Source organism: Camelus dromedarius, chromosome 33 (assembly GCF_036321535.1).
Source record: "Camelus dromedarius isolate mCamDro1 chromosome 33, mCamDro1.pat, whole genome shotgun sequence".
NCBI lineage: Eukaryota > Metazoa > Chordata > Mammalia > Artiodactyla > Camelidae > Camelus > Camelus dromedarius.
Genome location: NC_087468.1, coordinates 1,469,318 through 1,485,912, shown reverse-complemented (window position 1 = coordinate 1,485,912; position 16,595 = coordinate 1,469,318). Strand labels below are relative to the sequence as shown.

Genomic DNA, 16,595 nt, shown 5'->3' with positions numbered 1-16,595 from the left:
GTCGATTTACAGTGTTGTGTTAGTTTCAGGCGTACAGCATAGTGATTCAGTCACACATATACATATATATATTCTTTTTCATTATAGGTTACTACAAGACACTGAACATAGTTCCCTGTGCTGTGCAGTAGGACCTTGTTTATTTATTCTGTACACAGTAGCTTGTATTGATTAATCCCAAACTCCCAATTTATCCCTCTCTCCTCCCTCCCTTTTATTTCTCATGAAAGTGGAATCACAATAATACCTACATTATGAAGTTTAAAAAATAAGAATTTATGAGAACATTTGCACAGGAAAATAATGCTCAGAAAAGTAACTGCAAACAGTGAGAACTTACACATTGACTATTGTCAAGTGTGATGCCCAAAGTCACAAATGTGGGTCTTTTCAGGGATGTAAATTGGCTTGCTCTGGGATCGCTAGTACCCTGTTCATCACAGAACTCTTCACTCTGGGTAAAACATCTCAACATGTTCAGGGAAAAACAATGTGGGAATTTTTGTTAAACTAGTACAGGATGAAATATTCAGGCAGTGGGATACTGTGTTCTGGAAAACTGATTTTAAAGTGTACATGAATAAAATAAAATAAAATAAAATAAAATAAAATAAAATAAAATAAAATAAAATAAAATAAAATGCACATGGTTGAGAGCATGATCCAAAGCTCCCTTTCTTCCTCCCAGAGCTTGCTGGTGTCTCCCACCCAAGGCTGGGGCAGAGCCCGTCCACTGAGAGCTGCATGGGTTGAAGACACCAGAGCAGCAGGTGTCAGGATCCTTGACTTCCTGCACCCACCACCCTTGCGTGGGCTGAAGTTTATCCTGGGAGCCTGGAACGCTTTGCAGAGGGGGGCCAGCTCGTGTGCCAATCACTTGCATTTTAAATTGTGCAGATGGATGACCAGAGGTATGTTGAGGTGAAGGATGGGGCCAAGGTTCAGCCATGACTCTGCTTATGGGTTGTATGACTTCATCAGAAAGATTATAAAATAAATTGTTCCTACCATCTACCCATGAAAAAATGACACGGAAGGATTGCTGCCTCAAAATGGTGTGTTTTCCCCCTTGAGATGAGCTTGACTGGTGATACCATCATGTGACATATGTCCTGTTTTTTCTTTCCTTTCCTTTTTCTTTTTCTTTCTTTCTTTCTTTCTTTCTTTCTTTCTTTCTTTCTTTCTTTCTTTCTTTCTTTCTTTCTTTCTTCCTTCCTTCCTTCCTTCCTTCCTTCCTTCCTTCCTTTCTTTCTTCTTTCTTTCTTTCTTTCTTTCTTTCTTTCTTTCTTTCTTTCTTTCTTTCTTTCTTTCTTTCTTTCTTTCTTTCTTTCTTTCTTTCTTTCTTCCTTTCTTTCTTCCTTTCATTCTTCCTTCTTCCTTCTTTCCTCCCTCCCTCCCTTCCTTCCTTTATTGAGTTACAGTCAGTTAACAATGTTGTGCCAATTTCCAGTGTAGAGCCCAATTTTTCAGTTATACATGAACGTACATATATTCATTGTTTTATTTATTTATTTAGTTAGTTAGTTAGTTAGTTAGTTAGGTACAGGTCCTTAACTCCTCTTCAGATGAAAACAAACACTTTACAGGTCTTTTCCTTCTTTTAACTGAAACCACTCTTCCACCACCATCCTTTGAGTCCCCAGTCAAGCCAGCTCCGCGTCTTCACAAGCACCAGGCCTCACTCTGCTCTTGGCAGTCGAATTCCAGAGGGACGCCTCCCAGTCTCCCCAAAACATTCCACCTGTGGCTCAAGGGCTACTTCTCCTCTTGTTCAAAGAATGTCAGAAACATTTCAAGAGTCAGTTAAAATTCTTCTGTTTTAAAAATCCTCCAGGGACCAGTTATCCTGCTTTGAACTTGTGTACTTAATTTCTTTCCTACTGGCCCCTTGGTTTGTTTGAATTTTTCCTCCGATTTGTTTTCTGGGGGATGTGGGAGTTATCGATCATTCTGGTCATGCCAAGCTGCTTTCTCTCATCTCACTAATGCATCAATTTTCTGGCTCAAAAAATAAAACCAAAATAAAATACTGCTTTCTTCTTTTCAGTTAATTAATTTATTTATCTTCAAATGGTATCACATCCAAAGCCTTTACATTATGGTTAATATCTTCTGCATGAAAGATGATAGAGAAAAAAGTGGAAAATAGAAAGGTAGTATGGTTAAAAAAATTAAGTTTTAGAAACAAAGAGGAAAAGGCAGGTAGAAAGAAGGTGGAAATAGCCTTAATACTTCCCTACAAAATGGCCTTAATAACAAAGAAATCAAAGTAAGGCTAATAATAGCTACTCCAAAAACAGAGGGGAAACAAAACCTAAAACTCAGTATTATATTCAAATTTAATCGTTGTTACCAATGTGAATCACTGTTATCATAAAGCCACAGTAGAGTGGGAAATAGAATCCAAAATTCCTTTAAGCAATTAGTAGTATTTCCGATTAATACATGTATAAAGATAATGGAAATAGAAAATCATTTTTTGGCATATACCATGTAATAATTTGCAAGGAAAAAACCATCAATGGATGCCAAAGTTTGTGGCCAAAATTTCTGTATAATGAGAAAAAGGATATTTGCACGTGTTTGTGTCTCCCCCAAAATACTTTTTAATTATAAATAGAAAAACTAATTTTATAGTGAAGAAACCTGCTGGATATCATTTTAGTCAAGTTTTCCTTTTACACCAACCGATACTGAGACATATCAATGTCATATACTCCTCAATGTAAGGCACTAAAGAGAGCAGAGAACCACTTCTCTGTTATTTTTGCAAAAAAAAAAAAAGCAATTTAAACTTACAACTGAGGAAATGTCAAACCCAAATGAGGGAAAACAGACAAAATGGCCTCTCTTCTTCCAAAATGTCAAGTTCATGAAGGACAGGAGGGCTGGGAACTGCCACAGATTGGAAGGCACTGAGGACAGCTGACGACTAAACCCAGTGAGTGTCCTGGACCCGAGAAGGGACATTCGTAGAATGAACGGTGAAACTTGAATAAAGCCTGTAGATGAGTTAATGATGTCTTGTTACTGTTAATTTCCTGGGTCTCGATGATTGTGCTATGACTTTATAAGACATTCGTCTTTGGGGAAGCTGAGTAAAGGATATATGGACAATATTTGTAATATTTTACCATTTTTAAAGTCTAAGATTATTTCAAAGTAAAATTAAAGAGTGGAATAATGGAGAGTGCACGTGATCTCTAATTAAGAATTTGAATGTTTAAAGATAAATTCAGGATCTCCAAAGAAAACTTTCAGAACTGGCCTCTTTCTTACTTTATTAGTTACAAAGTAATAACAGACTTGTCCAGTCAGCAAAGAACCTACTCTTTTGGTGTGTATTTAACTAAAGAAGATTATATGGTTATGGGGTGTCTCTGGAGCTGTAATGGTCTTGGATGACACTTGGTCAGCCTTCTGTGTTTATTTTGAGGTTATTTTGTTTTCTGCATCTAACACCAAATTAGAAGTTTAAAATTTCCTTTTCACCCCAGAAGGAATGAAAATATCAAATTTCTTATAATTAATGGCAAACTGATGTGAGACCACTCACCTGTCCTTTTAATCTCTTCCTAAACTAGAAAATACATACACACACACACATACCCCGAACATCTAGTTGCTTGGTATCCAAACTATATTATGAAAGGTGTGACCCTAGATTTTTTTTCACTCAGAGTAACTCAAGAGGAAAATAACAGACTATTTGTACTCAAAAGGACACTATAAATATTTTTAAACATTGGTAATTACTTCCAGAACCTAAAATTTAAATTGTGAAAAATCCTGCAATGAAGATACAAACAACAGCTTAGATTTTTATAAGTCATCTGTATCTAGGAAAACCCAGGGTATTTCTTAGACCTGATGTTTAAAAATCTATTTATTTACTTTTACAGTGTGAGCAATGCTATTCAGATTTTGTAAGCTTGAGGGCAAGGACCCCGCCGAGCTTGCCTGCGGAGGGCTGGTTTAGGATGGCCTTGCGCTGCCGGGCCTTCCCTCCAGCAGAATGGGGCATCTGTATCCCGCGTCTCCTCTCTTGCATTTGAAGGCCTGTCATGCCAGTTTCAAAGTCTGTTTGCTAAGAGCCCGACAGCTTCCCCTTGTTTTATGGATCGCCCACTCTGGGCATCTAAGCCACCAGGTAGGAGAGCAGCTACCCGCCGGGGAAACTGTGTGGAGAAGACCTGAGAATACATGGGGAGGGACAGCGCGCCCACTCAGCCGAACTTCATATTGTGCCCACCAGAGTCTCAGGCACGTGGGCAAAAACTTCTCAGACCAGGGACTGGCCGCTGCCAGCTGAATGCCACTGCGTGACCCCAGCCAACCCCGGGAGCAGAAGCATCACTCAGCTGATTCCTACCGGAAGTCCTGACCCATGGATCCTGAAGAGAGAGGATCATTGCTTTGGGATGCTTTAGCACGCAGCCACAGGGAACCAGAACACACTATGTGAGGAATGCTCTTTGCTGGGTGTGTGTAAGGTTGCGTTTTCTGAACTAGTCTCACCTCACCTTTAGAATCTGAATCTCAAGTACAAGTCTCAAAACGCCCAGTTTTAAACAGAGAAAGACAAACACTATATGACAAATACTATATGATATCACTTATATGTGGAATCTAAAAAATAATAGAAATGAATCTATATACAAAACAGAAAGAGACTCACATAGAAAACAAGTGTATGGTTACCAAAGAGGGGGGGACGGAAATTAGGCATATGAGATTAACAGACACAAACTACCGAACATAAAATGGATAAGAAACAAGAATTTACTGTGCATCACGGGGAATTATACCCAATGACTTGTAATAACCCAGAATGAAATATAATCTGTAAGGAAAAAGCCCAGCAAACGGAATCACTATGCTGTACGCCTGAGACAAACACAATATTGTAAATCAACTCTACTTCGATTTTGAGAAAAGGAACCATAACTTCCAGTCTCCTTTGAAGGTCTCTGTATGTGGTCAGGTGACAAAAATTCCCTCAGAGATATACATGGAAACACCGTTTGCACACTCGGGAAAATGTCCTTAAACCATCTTTTCTCCCTTCTCTGGGGGGAGTGTGGATGGGATTATTGGTGTCGCAGCCTCGTCAGGAGCCCTGAAGAGGAGAAATTTGCCTTTGAAGTGTGAGAATTTAGTGCTGCAAGGATCACGAAAACGAAACTTGGCGAGTTCAAGAAGCTAATGCAAGATGGGAAGCTGGGAGCCCCAGAGCGCCAAATGCATCTTCAGACGAGCGGCCGCGCCAGCCGCGAATGGGTGTCTGCGGAGAAGGGTCAGGCGACATCCCCAAGCTGAGAGCATCACCCGGTCCCCAATCCTTCTTTCCTCTGTTTTATTTTCATTTCCCCCTCCCCCCTTACCCTCTCCCCGCTTCCTTCCTCCCAACCCCCTCCCCTTCCCGTCCGCGACGACCGGCTGTTGCCCCTGCTCAGGCCTGGGTGCGGGTGCGGGTGCGGGTGCGGGTGCGAGTGGGACGGGAGCCCGCGGTGGCCCCGCAGTGACATGACCGCTGCTTCGCGCTCTGGGAAAGGGCGGCCGCAGACTCCGCAGCCCGGCCGCAGCCGCACGGTTCTCCCTGTCACTGATGGGGATGAAGGAGAAAGATAGGTGACCACCCGGGGACGCGAGAGGAGCTCCGGCGGGAAGCCAGCCCCCAGCTGTCGCAGGCTGCGGCAGCGCACCCCTGGGACAAGGACAAGCCCAGGGACAGCTGGCCCTGGGCGCACGTCCAGGGGACTGTTGAAAAAAGCATTTAGGTGCCGGGCGGTGTGTCCGTGCCCACCCCTGCCTTTGTGAATGGACTGTGCTCTTCCCCAGCCTTCCTGCCCCCAAGGGTGTTGTTCAAAGCTGGAACCGCCTGAGGTGGGGGTGAGTGGCTTCTGCTACCTGTCAGTTTAATCGGAAGAGACAAAATTTGAGGGTCCCCCCTTTCGGGAAATCGAATAGAAACTTTACGCGAAGACAATCTCTCCTCGAGAGAGTCGGGGAAGCACCTCTAAAGAGGTGGGGCGAGGCCCTCCCTCCTGAAAATGAAGCATCCTACTCCTCTGCGTCCTTCTCGGGCAGCAGAGGAGAGGGGTCCTAAGCTTTTAGGTCAGCCAGCGATCGGCCCCATAAAGTTCTCTGCCGCCACATGCCGTTCGGGACTGTGGACGGACAGTCTCTTTTGCTCCCAGCAATGGAGAAGCAGGGCTTGCTGCCGCTGCCGCCGCCAGCTGGAGACCCTCGGCTTTCCGGCAGCTGTGACCCATCGTTGGTCATTTCTCTCTGCACCAGCCAACCCCTGGTACCAGGTGTTTCGAGTGCTTGGGAAGTTAGGAGCGTTCAGGGTCACACAGCAGTGACTAGGCACGTGGGCTCTGCAGGTGACCTTTTTGGGTTCTGCTCTTAGTTCTTCACAGATGTGTTAACTTAGCAGTGGCTTAACCTCTGCATCTACTTCTTCATCCCTACGGGGTCCGGGTTAATGATAGTCCCTGACTCTCAGGTTTGTTTTGAGGATTAAATGAGCTAATCTATGAAGGACTTAGTTTCTGGCACGTATTAAACAGCGGTCGCTCAAACATTAGTAACTTTAGGAGCGTGGGTAATGAGACAAGAGTGGTTTTAGCAAAAAAAAATCACTGTGTGTAACGCTTCCATATATAATTCCATTTTAGATTACTTTCAATGCTTAGTTTTAGAGACATTGAGGTGTGGCTGTACTTAGAAAAGTTAGGTCTATTTCTGAAAGTTTTTAATGTCTTTCTATAAAGTCAGTGGATGGGGGAGCATTTCAAAAAATGAGATTACCTGGGTATTAAACAGGACAAAAATACTAGCATTTCTCCTATGTTAGGCACCTCCTACTTCACTCTTAAGGTCTGCATTGCGGTGAAGAACCATTTACACTGCCTGTCTCTAAAATAAATTGTAAGGAATGGTCATCTGAGAGGTTTGTAGTTAGTTCTGCCTTTGCAGTGTGTAATTTTAATTTTTTCTCATTTTAGGCTTTTGGTTACTCCCCTTCCACCCTATCCCTTAATTTTATTTTTTCAAAGAGTCTGCATTTCAAGCTGCCAAGGCAGAGAGTGTGATTACAGAAGGGAGGGCTCCTCAGTCTGGGCCCCTTGCTCTCTAGCTGTCACTAGAAAAGCCATTCAGAGTCAGGATCTAACATGAGGAGCCTGTGCTCACTCTGTAGCCAAATCATTAAGCTTAAATCAAAAGTAGCCTTATTTAGGCAGACACTTAATCTGAATGCCTAAACTTACAAAGCCAGCATTCTTTAGAGGTCCTAAAATTTGCATTACCTTTGTATTTAATTATGCTTTTTAAAAGCTATTATATGCGGAATAAATCTGTTAAAATGAGAGATTATGTTTTCATTAGGTCTCCATTAAGCCTTCAGTAAAAAATAATGGGATGCAAGTAATCAGTAAAATATATACATTACTTTTAATGAGTCTTATTCTGGATACTGTAAATATTTATGTAATTTTAAGTCCAGAGAAATAATAACTAACTTTTGGTTATAGTTTATTTTTCAATGTTAACACACAGTAATTAGGATACAGCAGAATTCTGTGTCTTGCAAAACTTTGAACTGTTTGTGTGTTTTTGACATAGCTCATTAGAACAGTTGCTAGCCCAGAAAGGAGCCTTCAGACGTATAATGGTGTCAACAACGAGTGTGTCTAATGGCAGTAGGCAGCAGAAAGCTAAAAGATTCCGGGACACTGTATCCATGAAAGGGGTTGGTAAATTTTGGCCCCATCCTGGTTTTGTAAATAGAGATGCATTGGGACAACCCTGTGCCCATCCTGTAACGGATTGCCCGTGGCTGCTGCCACAGCTACAAAGCTGAGTGGTTGCAACACAGACCGTGTGGCCCCATAAAGTAAAAAATATTTACCGTATGATCCTTTACAGGAAACGTTTGCCAGCCCCTGCCTTGGGACCTCGAAGTCCTTCCTTAAAAATACACTTATGAACTCTTCATTATTTCTTAGCCCAATGTTCCCAAACTGTCTTCTGCAGAATATTAATATTGTCTAAGTTAATAAGTGTTGTGGGAAAAAGATTCATGCTAACAGTTTTTCTTTTGTAATTTATTTTAAAATAAAAGCTTAAGACGACCAAACTCATTGCTATGGCTTTTATTTCTATGTGATAACCTACCTTTGAGAGAAGGTGTCCCTTGCCTGAGCGCACCAGGACGTCAAGTGAGAGATCACCCGATACACGAGCGTGCGGTGCTCCCACTGCGCCTTGGTGCCCGGGCAGCACTCACAGGCACTGATGAGATGCTCGGTGTCATCTCTTTGATGACCGCTCATCCGCTGTGTCCTGTCTTATAATTTCAACACATTTGTGATACTCAATACTTATTCTAAATTAACCATGTTTTGTACCACAAACACATTGCCTGTGGATCTGCTGCTGAAACAAGGAAGTCTTAAACAAGAAGTAGAATCTTTTTTGTTATCAAATCGTGCCTGAATCAAGTGATCAAAAAGTTGGAATATTACACAGTAAAGATGAGCACTTGCAGCCTTCCATTTCTAAAAATTCAGAAGGTGAGCTTTCCAGGGTCAAGTTTATGTCCAATTCCAACAAAATAACAACATTTGGTAAGAAACCACCAAGAAGAAAATATGATGAAAGTTATTTGTCTTTCGGATTTCCTTACTTTGGAAATGGAGTTGCACCTCATGCTTGGTGTGTGTTATGTAAGAACATTTTATCGAATAGCTCTTTGTCCCCTAGGAAGCTTCAAAGACATTTGGAAACCAAACATGCTACATATACAGACAAAGACAATGTCTTTTTCCAGCAACATCTTGATTCACCTGAAAACAATAAACCCCCAGCACCTAAAATTTTCGATAAAGATCATGGAAGCGCTAGAGAAGCATCATACAGTGTCAGTCACCACGCAGCCCCGAGTGGAGGCTCATACATCAGAGAATTGCTCACCAAGCCTTGTGCAAAAGATGTCGTGATGCGGGTGTGTGACGGACAGCATAGTAAAGACACACAGACGCAGTGCAGCCATCAAACAGCACTGCTGCAGGTCGAATTAAGGATCTAGCTGCTGCCACTGAAGAAGGGCTTGTTTGTAGACGGGAAATTTGCGGCAGGTTCTCACTGCGGCTACATGAACCAGCCGACGTTTCAGGACTCGATGTCCTGCTTGTGTTTGTTCGTTACAGGTTTAACAAGTCTGTTGAGGAAGACCTGCTCTTACGTGAATCTTTGCAGATAATGCCGTGGGTGAGGACATTTTCAACTGCATCAACGGTTTTATGCAAAAACGTGAAACTGAATGGGGAAAATGTGCTGGTGTTTGTAGTGATGCTTCTAGGGCGATGGACGGGAAAGTTGCTGGGGCTGTCGTCACCTGGATAAAATACGTGGCTCCCGAAAGCACCGGTAGTCACTGCCTGTTATATAGACGTGCACTTGCAGTAAAAATAATGCCTAGACCTCTGGAAAACGTGCCAGATCAGGCAGTCCAAATCATCAGTTATATTAACGCTCGGCCACATCAGCCCAGACCACTAAAAATTTATGTGAAGAATTGGGTGCCCAGCACACAGCACTTCTTTTAAATACGGAGGTGTGGCGGCTTTCCCGACGTAAATTTCTTGTAAGACTTTTTGAGCTTCGTCATGAACTATTGATTTTCGTGGATTCTGCTTTTTGAAGATCTGATTGTTTAACAAATTTATCGTGGCTGCTAAGACTTGTATACTTTGCAGATATTTTCACTAAATTAAATGAAGTTGGTTAATCTGTCAATGCAATGGGAAAATGTGACAGTTTTTACAGTATTTGACAAAATATCATCAAAAAAACCTTTGTTTTCTTACACTCAGTGACCTTTTGACCGAAATTAATTCCACAGTTGATGGAGATACTTGCAGGCCAGCTGTGCAACACCCCAGGGGTTTGCGTTCTACTCTGTTAATATTTTCCTGTAACAAATGATGATAATTCTTGGGTTAGAAATCCACTTACAGTAACTTAAACCAGCCTCATTAGTGGCATGGGAAAGTGACAGCCTGCTTGATTTAACATCTGATTCCCAGGTGAAGCAAAACTTCAGTGAACTTTCATGAAATGATTTTTGGAGCAGCCTGAGTCAGGAGTAGCCAAGCATTGCGAGGCGTGCACGCTGTGTACTGCTTCGTTTGCTACCACGCACCTGTGTGAAGCAGGATTTTCCTATTACGCTGCCAAAAAAAAAAAAAAATACAGGAAAAGACTTGATGTGGATCTGACTTAGCAACATCACACCTAATATTAAGTGGATATGTGACAAAAAGACACAAAAGCACTGTTCTCATTAAAATCAGAGGGTTCTGCGTGCCTCTTGATAATATAAGATGAAAATTAAAAATGATCCTCTTCAAAAAAAAAAAAAGAAAGCTAAAACATTTATTTTTCATGAGTGAAAGCATATGATGTTATATATTACTTTGCAGTTTTTGGTATCTGAGGCTGACTCACCAGCGCGGTGGGTAATTCAGTAAAGCAGGAACATACGGAGGCAATCATTTATTTCAAAGAACATTAAGGTAGAAACCACATTGACTGGGCTTTGAGATACTCACATTCACTTGTCACACCAGAGACCCCTTCATTTTTCCACTTCCGTCATTAACCAAGACCCAGAAGGTTCATGACACGCCCCAGTGTGTGTATCATCTCTTAGCCATTTAACTTATCTAATTGTCATATTTTCTATTCAATAAATAAATAAATTTCAGTACATAAAAATGAAGAGTAGCATAACAAATGATAATATATCCCACCTAACCAAAGAAGTAAAAAGTACAAATGGAACACACACATTGTGTGTACCTTTTCCCAACTGCTGCCTTATGTCACCTGGTGGCCTCACATGGAGCATCTCCTACAAGGCACTCTACTGGGAGGGTGTGTGTGTGTGTGTGTGTGTGTATGCACGTGTGTCAGGGTGGGGTGGCACATAGACCAGAGAGGTCCAGCAGTCATTCAGAAGGCACACAGCTGATCTAAGCAGGGGCCAAGCTCCAGATCTTCCCGGCTGAACCTGTGTCCAGGGAGACCCGCCCCTCACACTGGTTCGGGGAGGCTGGGTCACACGTGTCCCTCCATCCCCAGCCCAGCTGGAAGCCAGCAGGAGGCCCAGGTCAGCCTGTGGCCCATTTTCAGCCCTGCCCCACCCTGGCCTGTCCAAATGCCACAGGGCCACATCACGTGTCTGGCTGGCAAGTGTTCCTCGGGCCAGAGCAACTGTCCCTTCTCTTCCGTGTTTGCTCCCGCCTGGCGGCCCCTCTGAAGCTGCCCTCCAGCTTCCCCCGCCTCTCAGCGCCATCTCCGCACCCCATCTCCCGGTAGTCTCTGCATTTTCCTGCCTTTGGTGAGATGGGGCCATTTCTCTCAAGGGTCGTTTTAAATGTTCAGGTTTTTAAGATTTTATTTTACTGAAATATAGTCAGTTTACAATGTCGTGTCAGTTTCTGGTGTACAGCACAAAGCTTCAGTCATACATGAATATACGTATATTCATTTTCACGTTCTTTTTCACCATGAGCTACTACAAGATACCGACTGTGGTTCCCTGTGCTGTACAGTATAAGCTTGTTGCTCTATTTTATATTTACCAGTCAGTATCTGCAAATCTCGAACTCCCAGCATATCCCTTCCTACCCCGTTCCCCTCTGATAACCGTAAGTTTGTTTTCTATATCTTTTTTTTTTTAAGATTCCACATGTGAGTGTTGTCATGTGGTGTTTTTCTTTCTCTTTCTGGATTACTTCACTTAGAATGACATTCTCCAGGGACATCCATGTTGCTGCAAATGGCATTATTTCATTCTTTTTTATGGCTGAGTAGTATTCCATTGTATACACATACCACTGTTTCTTTATCCAGCCATCTGTTGATGGACATTTAAGCTGTTTCCATGTCTTGGCTATTGTACATAATGCTGCTATGAACATTGGGGTGCATGTATCTTCTTGAATTAAGGTTCCCTTTGGATATATACCCAGGAGTGGGTTTCTTGTATCATATGGTAAGTGTATTTTTAGTTTTTTGAGGAATCTCCATACCATTTTTCATAATTGGTGTACCAAACTACATTCCCACAAACAGTGTACAAGGGTTCCCTTTTTTCCACATGCTCTCCAGCATTTACCATTTGAGTATTTATGTTTTAATTAAAGAATTTTATTGCAGCAGTGACATGTAAGATAATGAAAAACTGGCATCCTGGCGGCTGAGGGGTGAGCCTGTGTGTGTGTCCCTGTGCATGTGTCTGTTCCTGTAAGTGTGTACCTGTCCCTGTGTGTGCACGTATGCCCTCCATGTGCCTGTGGGAGTGGGGAGAGGGGCTAGAGCCTGAGTGTGTGACTGAGTGACATCTCGGGCACGTGGGTCCGGAGGGTTATGTGAGGCTGTGATGCCGGGCTGAGGCTGTGACCTGACCAAGGCTACACAGCCCGTCTTGGGGCTAAGGGCCTCACCCTTGCCTCCAGGCCTGTCACCACTCAGCTGGAGAATCCCCTGCCGTGACACAGGGCTTGGAGTCCTGACCCTGAAAGCCCCACAACTTCCCTCAGGAGTAGCGGTCTCTGGGGTGGGGAGAGAGGCTGGGCTTGGCATGGGGACGGGGAGCAGGGAATGCCAGGGGGTGAGCATGGCTCTGGAGTTTGGGGGTGGCCAGAAGCAGCGAGGTGAGGGGAGTAGGAAGGGCCTCCTCACCAGGACTGGGTCTGTCAGCTCGGCCATGGGAGCCACTCTTCTGCACAAGGGCCAATTTAGAAAAACCTGGAAAACCAAGTTTCAGGCTCCATGGTAGCTAAGTCCCATTCCAGATGGAAATAGCAGGATGTGACCCCATAAAAAATGGTAAGCACACGTGGGCCACCACCCTGCCCGTAAAGGAACTCCCCCGAGAGCCAGAGCTCACCACACACCCACCCCGGGGCCTGGGAGGCCTGGAGAGTTGGCCCTGCTGGGGTCCCAATTCCCAGGAAGATGGGGAGAAGGGCCCTTGGTTATACAGTTGAGGCCCAAGGAGGGGAGGAGACTTGCCCAGGTCACCCAGCACCAGAGGGCAGTCAAGTGGAATCCAGGCCTTCGGGCTTGTCACAGGCCCCCTTCTTAGGACAGGAGCACAGGCCTGACTGGAAAAGAAGCATCGGGAAAGGGAATAACCCTGCAGAAAGGGCCAAGTTTGCTGGCTGGCTGAGCCTCAGTTTCCCTTCTGTGGAACTGGGATGGAATGGTGCCTGCTCACAGGGCCTCTGTGAAGCTAGAGTTGGCACCTCTGTGGTGCTGAGGGGAGCCCTCCTGGTTCCCCTTACCTGGGAAGAGGCTGGAGGGCCCTGGGCGCAGCTCTCAGCCCCATCCTGAGGGCCTATGGTGCCTGTCGAACTGGGTAGGCTGTCGATCCCTGGGGCCCTGACAGTGGCAGTTGCAGGGCTTGGTGAAGGATGGGCCAACTCCCCTTCCCAGAGTCACCCTGGCCCTTAGTCCTCCACCATGCTCCCTGGGCTGGCTCCCTCTTTCCTTCCTGCCTCCTCGTCTCTGCTTCACCCGATACGGTGTCACCCTCTGTCACCTCCTGTCCCTCTCTACGACTTGACCCCCATCTCTCTCTCACTTATGCACTGTCTCTCTCCCTGCGTGTGCCTTTCTCTGTCTCTCCCCCAGGCCCTCAGGTCCTGGGCTCTGGTCTAGCCCTGTCCAGGGCCACAGGGCCCAGCTCTCCTAGCCCTCCCACCCTCATGGCCAAGTAGTGCCCCGGTCCTGCTCACAGTGGAGGAGCCGCTCACAGAGCTGCTCCTGCTGGTACTTACTGCTGCACCGCTGTTCCCCCCACTTCCCAGGCAGTGCAGTCTCACCTTGACTTGTTAGTGGCCCAGCCTGGACGCCAGAGCTGCTGCAGGGCTGGCTGCTGCCCCCAACTGGAAGGAGCGAGGGCCCGAGGGCTCCAGGGGCAGCTGTGGCAGAGTGGAGTGGACTGGGAGGCCTGAAGGGAGCCCTTTTTATACCCAACACCATCTCCTTGGCAGTGGTGCTGCCCCAAACACTGACCCCGCCTCACCCATCTCATAGTAAGGAAGCTGTGGGAGGATGAAGGGCGCTCATAGGACTTACTAAGAACACTGCTGCCCTCAGCTGCCCTCAGAGTCTGCCTGGAACTGGGGCTGCTGGGGCAGCTGACAACGCGGGGCAGGGGCACAGGCCTGGTTAGTGCGGGGCCCTCTCACTGGATGCCTGCGGCCACCCCTGCACCTCATCCGTTCCTGACCATGAGACATGGCCACTTCATTCTGGTCATCTAGCTCATGACCAGACGCCCCTGTGACTGACAGGCCCCACGTGCCAGTGAATGTTTAGACTGAAGAAACACAACCATCACTGGATCTAGACATAGGCTGTGCCCACCGCCCCAGGAGGAGCTCCTGGGCCCCCTGCGGTCACTGCTGCCCTACAGGGGTGACCTTGCATCTGCCCTGTCGTCCTCCTTCCTGCTGGCTTGTGAATTGTGTGCCCGTGAATCACACTGTGTGCCCTCAAGAGGGTGTGACCACTGGTCCTCCAGGAAGCAGACAGTGACAGAGAGAGAACTGTGACAGATTCATTAGGGGTGACAACAGGAGAGACAACAACAGAGGGGGCAGGAAGGAGCAGGGAAACATTCAGGCCATAATGCACCTCCGACATCATCTCTAAATGTATCATTGCCACAGCTCAGGGTCCTCTTAAAATTTCAATCTGACTGTGCTGTAAGGCCAAAAGAGTTTTATTTATTTTAATAGGATCTTATTTTTTTTTTTTTTGTATTTTGTCTTCTCTAATGTATGTATGGTCTCTGACAGATATTGTAGTCTGTGTGTGCATCTCCGTGTCTATATATAATGAAAATAATTGTTTTCACATCTCAGACGCAGATCTCAAAACTTGCACATTCTCACTATTATATTTCATTCTTTAACTAGTAGGACCTGAGATTTAATAGAAGAAAGGGACCCTTCACCTTATCTTTAAAGCAGAGAATGGTAAGCTCTGGGCCATGAGTTCTTGTATCTTCAGTTTAATTTAATGTACTTCCCAGGGTAACTTTTGATGATTCTGTGTGCAGACACTTTCTTTTAAACTATGAGAATGCTGAGTGAGAAATATGTCCCAGTCATTTTGCAAAATAATGTGTGTGCTTGACCCGACCCTCCTCACAATGATGTCAGGATCCAGTGTCACCCTGGCTCACAGACAGCACAGCTGAGACCCTGTGGGGGTCCCACTGAGTCTTGGTGTCAGGGGCTGAACTGCAGGAATCCAAAGAATCAGAAATTGGATCTTGTGACATAAACGTGGAGATGCCAAGCTGACAGTCAGCGTGCTGACTAGAGGGAGTGGAGGTATGGGGACAGGGGTCCTGTAGGGGATCCCCTGACCACCCCTGACTTCCCCCAAAGAACCTGCCTCATGCCGAAGGGCAAGGCCTCTGCTCAGCTGATCTAAATCCTGCCTGCATGTTTCAAATCACTGGGGCAAAAGAAAATTTAAGCCACATAAAATATCCACAACAAACCAAGCTACATTTCAGTTTCACTGATATCCAGAGCTTTCTTTCACCCAGACCCAGAACTTTCAGAAACCCAAGAGAACAATCATCTTTGTATGAGGCTGTGAACTGAGGGCTTTCTGGAGGCAGAGGGTTCTGATGGGGATATGTGCATGGCTGCACTGAGTCCCCTGCACACACACGTGGCTCTGAGTGCACCTCACGCTGCCTTGACATGGCCCACCTGCACTGCCCGCCTTGCAGGGAGTGACCGTCCAGCTCCACCTGAGTGAATCCAACAAACCCTCACTGGGCGCCTCAGTATCTTCCTTCCCCTCTACACCCTCCTGTTCACGCCAGTGTGGCTCACGTGTAACTCTTTTGCACTCTGAGGCCCTGCACTGGCACGTCTGTTATGGTGATGACAAGCTGGCTGCTGTGAATGTCTCTCTCCCTCGCTCTCTCCCCCAGCCCTCGAGGGGACACTGTAAACCCCTGAAGTTAGGGGAGTGCTTCACCCCTCACGGAACACGTCACGTGGTCCATGCACGAGGAACACCTGCCAAACTGGGACGTCTGACTTTCTGTCAAAAGTCTCTTTCATTCTATACAGGAGACACCTGGTTCCCAGGTCAGGGTGGGGAAGTGACACGGTCCATCAAATGTGCATGCTAAGAAACTAGACGAACGTCACAATGTCCCCAGCCAGGCTTCCCCGGGTACTGCAAAGCCCTGGAGCGACCTCTCCCCTTCTGCAAAGACTCAACATGGGAACAGAAGCACAAGCTCTCATCTTACCAAGTGGAGACATCGGTGGCTGTGGCTGAGGTCCCAGAGGTCACGGGGGCAGTCTGGGTGGAGGTGGCCAATAGCCCTGGAAGGGTGACATTGGGCGGCTCATGGGGCTGGCCACGTGAGCTGGTCCTGCGAAAGGATGGGGCCCTCTGGCATCCAGAGTGACCTGCGCAACAGAAGGGAGAGGCGTGTTGGATGACAGACCAGAGGGCCAACACCGACAAAAGCT

General features: G+C 45.8%; 1 protein-coding gene across 2 annotated transcripts in view; it reads right to left on the bottom strand.

Moving 5' to 3' along the window:
- Positions 1 to 10,513: 10,513 nt before the first annotated feature.
- Positions 10,514 to 16,595, bottom strand: part of LOC116158325 (ubiquitin carboxyl-terminal hydrolase 3-like) — a 121,331-nt gene continuing 115,249 nt past the window's right edge. For both annotated transcript variants that reach the window (XR_010378738.1, XM_064481719.1), the window contains one exon: positions 10,514 to 16,532. The gene's annotated coding sequence lies outside the window, so the exon portion shown is untranslated. The remainder of the gene's footprint in view (positions 16,533 to 16,595) is intronic.